Source organism: Spea bombifrons, chromosome 4 (assembly GCF_027358695.1).
Source record: "Spea bombifrons isolate aSpeBom1 chromosome 4, aSpeBom1.2.pri, whole genome shotgun sequence".
Taxonomy (NCBI): domain Eukaryota; kingdom Metazoa; phylum Chordata; class Amphibia; order Anura; family Pelobatidae; genus Spea; species Spea bombifrons.
This window is the reverse complement of record NC_071090.1, coordinates 18,203,627-18,209,607: the sequence shown is the minus strand read 5'-3', so window position 1 is coordinate 18,209,607 and position 5,981 is coordinate 18,203,627. Positions and strand designations below refer to the sequence as shown.

Here is a 5,981-nt window from a genome sequence, read left to right as displayed (position 1 = left end):
CAACGTTTAGCTAAATATATACAGTATATATATATATATATATATATTTGCCCAAATGTCAAAAAATACATAATTACAGCTTGAATGTAGTACAATGCCTAAACTCAGTAACTCTTCCGACCAGATTGTTCTTTTATCCTGCGTGCAAACACACTTCTTAAAAGTAAAATAGTCTGACACTATACTAAGGAACCCCATGAATGATTCTGAAGACCAAAGGTGATCATGGGGCTCCAGTTTTAGACAGTTTTAAGGAAGGCATACACCACATTCCAGCAAATAAAGTCCATACACAATTCAGTTTTAATTAACAGTACAATAGCTGTATTGGTCCAAGAGAAGATGGGGCCTTTAGTCAAAGAAGATACATTTTATTGGGCTAATACAGAAAAGGATGCTGAGTTACACAATCTTTCTGGACCTCTGAGGTCACTTCTTCTGATGAAATGGCAAGGAGAGGGAAGTGTGAAATAGCAGGACCACAATAGGGTCTTCCTGCTGAGCAGTTCTGGATTTTTAAATCAGTGGCCCAGCTTTCTCCGTTGGATGTGCCTCCTGCAACAGCCGGCCTGAGTCTGCTAAGTACATGACACTCAGGACCTCCGCAAAGGCTGGCAGCAGCGGGTCCCGGCAACGTGACATTTATAATTCACTTAGCATTTTATCTTCACTAGAGACCTTTGACCCTGCATCTATTTCTGTCTTACAAGCTGTAAAGAGTAAAGGCTCATTTTCTTTCATTCTTCACAATTTATATTTAGCTTTACTGTGAAAAATAAATGAGGGGTTGATGCCTAGTCAAGTATGAAAATATTTTGAGAAATTCTCTGGGCCCAAGTAAACATTATCCTTTCTTACTGATGGTATATTGACTCTGGTCAGAATTCAATACAACCTATTCAATGATGTGTGATATCATCATCAGTTGTTAGCAGTTGTCAAAAATTAACATGAAACAACGAATCTAAATTGAGAGAGAGTTATTTATTCAAAAGAAGATTACAATGAAGTGACATACAGCGTGCGTAAATATTTTCCTGTAAACTGAGCACACCCCCTTTGAGATAAAGCAGGGGCTTCTTATAGACTGAACATGTTAACACCCAATTCACAAAGTCAGCAGATAAAAATTTGAATATGTCGAGTAAGTCTCCTTACTGTATCTTGCAGGACAGTTCTCTCTTGTTGTGCGAACAAAAAAACAAGCCCTCTGGCTTATCTGGTGTCTGTAGAGGAGTGTTTAATAATGCTTCTACTACCCCCTTAATTTTAAGTGGAAAGGTTTTCCATCACTTTTACCCACCATAACTTTTGTTATTGGTATTTCTCGTGCTTTCCCAAGCCTCAAGTATTAAGCCAGTATCACAACCTCATGCTGACGAGTCCCAATAAGGACAAAACAGCTGTCCATGAGTGGTGATCTGGATACTGCACCTCTTACCCGAGTATATTTCTGACTAGCCTTTCTATGGGAAGTGACCTCTCGGGCAGCCCTTCCTTCATAAAGTATACAGGTAAATGCATAAATTATGGGATGCAAGCATCCATTCCTCACTGCCTTTTAGTTGTCAATTCATCTAAGTGTTCACATATCTTAAATACACACAATTCACACAATCTTATCTATCTAACAGGATGGCAGTAGCTAGCCAGAGATGCACCATGGCTCAAGGACCACTCTTGGCCCTCCTGTGAAATCACTCTCGGGGCGCTGAATTATTCCTAGAGTGTTGCTCAAATTGCGGTAGTGGACCTGTGGAGTCCTCTTTTAAATGGTTGTCTACCAACCAACTTCCAAGGAACTGAGGAGTTTTCAGGAAGGTCAAGCAGTTGAGCTGGGCCATCTTTATAGCTGTTATGTCATCCTTCTTAAGGGGTGGATGTAGCACCTTTACTACAGCAAGAAATACAACAAATTAATAACTTCCAGGCCATAATAAGCACTACAGCAAATCCTATCACTACTACTATGGGTTTCAGCAGACTAGAAAGCATATTGTTAAACCAAACTCCGATAGACCCCATCCAGGAGAAGGAATTATATCCTCCTTAGATATATCTCTTGTTTTTTTCCTGCTATTCCTTTACCTTATTTAAGTGTGCTGCTATGAAGTCATGAGAGTCTTCAATCTTGGTACAACATCCCTCACCTAGGACTGTACAATTCCCACCCTCTACTGCTAATAAGTAATCAAGGGCCATTCTATTTTGCAGGGTAACGTTTCTAATCTGGGCCATTTCTTCATTGAGGGCATGGACAGAACTAGACTTATACCAGCCATAATACTAGCTTATCTGCTAGTCCGATTCCGCAGCTTGTCCAAGAGGTAAACCACATCCAGGCTTTTTCTGCCTGCATAAATAACTCTCGTCTATGTCTGGTCTCCCCAAAGCGTTTCCCTAAAACATCAGCAGCTGAAATGTTAGCATGTGGTCTAATGGCTGGTACCATGATTTTCCAGCCAGCTTTGGAACCATCTCATATTATCATACACTTTAGTCGTACAATCCCACGTGTTGTCATCTTCTGCTCTGTCGGGACAGGCACATTTGAGGGCACAATGTGCTTCTATGGCTGCACACCAACACTGGTTTTATATTATCTTTATTACAAGCATTATTTTCATATTTCATATTGAATATTAGTGTAGAATTTTTACAATCTGTCTCTCCGACATATACTTTAGGCAGACTGACTATGTAACCTTACAATATGGTGTTATTAACATACATGGGTCCCACACACATACTGGGTGGAGAGAGTATTTCTTGGAGTGTTCCTAAGTCTGAGATAGCATTGTGGTTATCGTGATTTATGTCTATTTTAACATCATAGCTATAATCTGTGAGATTAAGGTCATTTATTGATATTGGGAACCAATCAAAGGGATTCCTTTATGATTAGCTGGGACATGGGAGCAGATCCAGCAATTGGTGTTGTTCAGCTGCTTGGCTGTTTGTTCATGCAGAAGCCAGATGGAGCTCTTCTGCTGATCTTTTTGTACCTGTATATGACATTTTGAAAATATTTCAATCCACCTTTTCCCAGGTGGCCTCAACCTTTTGGTTCAGGTTTGTATCATTTAGCCTCCATTCCACCATGACTGAGATGGGTGTGGTTAGTATCACCTGGTATGGGCTATCAAATCGGGATCCGAGATGTTTTCTCACGTATCTCCTTATCACTACCCAGTCTCCAGGTTGCAGGGTGTGAGTTCCGGTCGTTTCTTGTAGATATGGTAAAGAGAAGAAGACTTTTACATGCAAATTAGTCAGTTGTTTGTGTAATTGGATAACATAGTCTGTTAAAGAAGCATACTGTCCATGTAGCTCTTGTGTAAAGAAAAGGCCTGTCGGAGGCAGCCTGCCAAACAAAATTTCGAACGGTGAGAGTCTATGTGTTCCCTTTGGTGTGTGCTTGTACCCAGGTAAATTTTGTTTTCTCACAGATCTTAGCTATTTTACTTTTTTAAGACACCATTTTCTTTTTCAAGCTTCCCTGAAGCCTGTGGTTAATAGGGAGTGTGTAGGTGTTGATTAATCTGTAACCTTTTCAGCATTTCTGCAAATACCTGCCCAGGGCCGACCCAAGGCAAAATGCTGCCTGGGGCGAATTTCAAAATGCCCCCCCCCCTTATCTACCCTTCCTCTCCCTCCGTCCCTGCCGCCCCCCCATTATCTACCCCCCCCCATTGTACTTACCTTTCAGCAGTCCTGCGGCGAGTCTCCCTGTTCGGTCTCGGTGCCGGCTTGTAATGCTGAGTGCCGGAAATCTTCTGGCACTCAGCATTACAAGCCGGCACAGAGACCGAACAGGGAGACTTGCCACAGAGGAGAGAGAGAGGGGCGCCGAGCGGGTACTGACAGCTTGGTAAGCGAAAACCACTCGGCGCCCCTTTCTTTCTCTTTCGCTTTAAAAAAAAATCTATCTGATTCCACCGTCTCAGGTGGACCATCTCGCTGTTGCTCGCTGATGTGCCATCACTAGGCAGAAGAGTAGTCAGAAGAGTAGTCAGGCAAGCCAGGGGTCTATAACAGTAAAACACCATCTTTAACTCAGCAAAAGCAATAGCAGGACCACAATAGGGTCTCCCTGCTGAGCAGTTCCCGGATTCTTAAATCAGGGGCCCAGCTTTCTCTGCTGGATGTGCCTCCTGCGACAGCCCGCCTGGGTCTGCTAAATACATGACTCTTAGGACCTCCGCAAAGGCTAGCAACAGCGGGTCCCGGCAACGTGACATAATAATTCACTTAGCATTTTATTCCAACTAAAGACCTTTGACCCTGCATCTATTTCTGTGTTACAAAGTGTAAAGACTTAAAACTCTGTTGGCACGCCGAGCCGTTTCTGTGGGCACGCCGTGACTACAGTCATACACTGTAGTCACGGCGTCGGCTCCCGCGCAGGGCCGGCCTTTGGGGTGTGCGACCTGTGCGACCGCACAGGGCGCCACACTCCAGGGGGCGCCGCCGCGGGGTCCGACGCCGCCGCTCATCAGGGGGGTGCCAACTTGCGGCACCCGACACCCCTCCAGAGACGGACAGTAATGTCCGCCGCTGGAGAAGCAGGCTCGCAAGGGAGCGGTATCGAAGGTCTTTAACAGATCTCTGTTAAAGACCTACGATACCGCTCCCTTGTGATCCGCGCGGCAACAGCTGCTGTGCGCCGGGGTTTGTTGTCAGATCCCGGCACACAGCACTGAAGCCGCGCCCACCGCTGTCCGTGCCCTCTGACCCGGAAGAAGACAGAGAAGACAGAAGAACTGAAGAAGAGGAGCGAAGAGGAGGAAAAGAAGCTTAAGTGAGAGTGGATTGGTATGCGTGTGGATTAGTATATATGTGTGGATGGGTATATGTGTGGATTAGTATATATGCGTGGATTGGTATATGTGTGGATTAGTATATATGTGTGGTTTGGTGTATATGTGTGGATTGGTGTATATGTGTGGTTTGGTGTATATGTGTGGATTGGTATGCGTGTGGATTGGTGTATATGTGTGGATTGGTGTATATGTGTGGATTGGTGTATATGTGTGGATTGGTGTATATGTGTGGATTGGTGTATATGTGTGGATTGGTGTATATGTGTGGTTTGGTGTATATGTGTGGTTTGGTGTATATGTGTGGTTTGGTATATATGTGTGGTTTGGTATATATGTGTGGTTTGGTATATGTGTGGATTGGTATATATGTGTGGTTTGGTAAGTGTGTGAGAGTGATGGGTGTTATGCTGTACCATTTCCAATGTCTTTTTCATGATCTAATTATGCTCTAAAAGTACATCATAACTCCCATCACTCTATTCTGTTCCATACAGTGGCAGATCTGGGAGGCAGAGGCCTTGCACCCCCACCGCAGGACTCCTGAAAGGTAAGTGAACTTCAAAGAGGGAGAGGGTAGATAGTTAGGAGGGGGTAGATAGGGAGAAGGGAGTGAGACAGGGGAAAGGGGGTAGATAGGGAGAAGGGAGTGAGAAGGGGTAGATAGGGGAGAAGGGAGTGAGACAGGGGAAAGGGGGTAGATAGGGAGAAGGGGTAGATAGGGGAGAAGGGGTAGATAGGGCAGAAGGGAGTGAGAAGGGGTAGATAGGGCAATCATACTCCTATCATGCCAAGTCTGCGAGTACATCCTGGAATCTGGATATGCCTGGGCATGATAGGAATGTGATTGCTGTTCCGGCGCTCAGCTGTGAAGCGCGCACCACGGGAAGACGGACGCCTCCCGCTCCCACCGCAGATATTGGAAAGAGCTAATACTTAATTCTCTGTTGTTATTATTTAAGCTCAATAGTTTGCATCTCTTGTTTCCCACAGTCCTCTGAAATGTCCCCTGGGTCCCACTGCCTTTCCTAAAATAATCTCTTAATATCTATTAATATGTTATATTGATGCATACTGTTGTGTATAGTCATTTTGTACCGAAAAAACGTCCTCTCCATGTTTAATATGCAGTGTTGGCACTTTGAGGTCTGCAACTTGTTT

At 44.2% G+C, this 5,981-nt stretch overlaps 1 long non-coding RNA gene across 1 annotated transcript; it reads left to right on the top strand.

The window, feature by feature from the left end:
• The first annotated feature begins 5,334 nt into the window (after positions 1 to 5,334).
• LOC128492629 (uncharacterized) lies at positions 5,335 to 5,718 on the top strand. Its single transcript, XR_008354117.1, has 2 exons — positions 5,335 to 5,498; positions 5,543 to 5,718. It is a non-coding gene; the product is annotated as an uncharacterized LOC128492629 (long non-coding RNA).
• Positions 5,719 to 5,981: the final 263 nt, after the last annotated feature.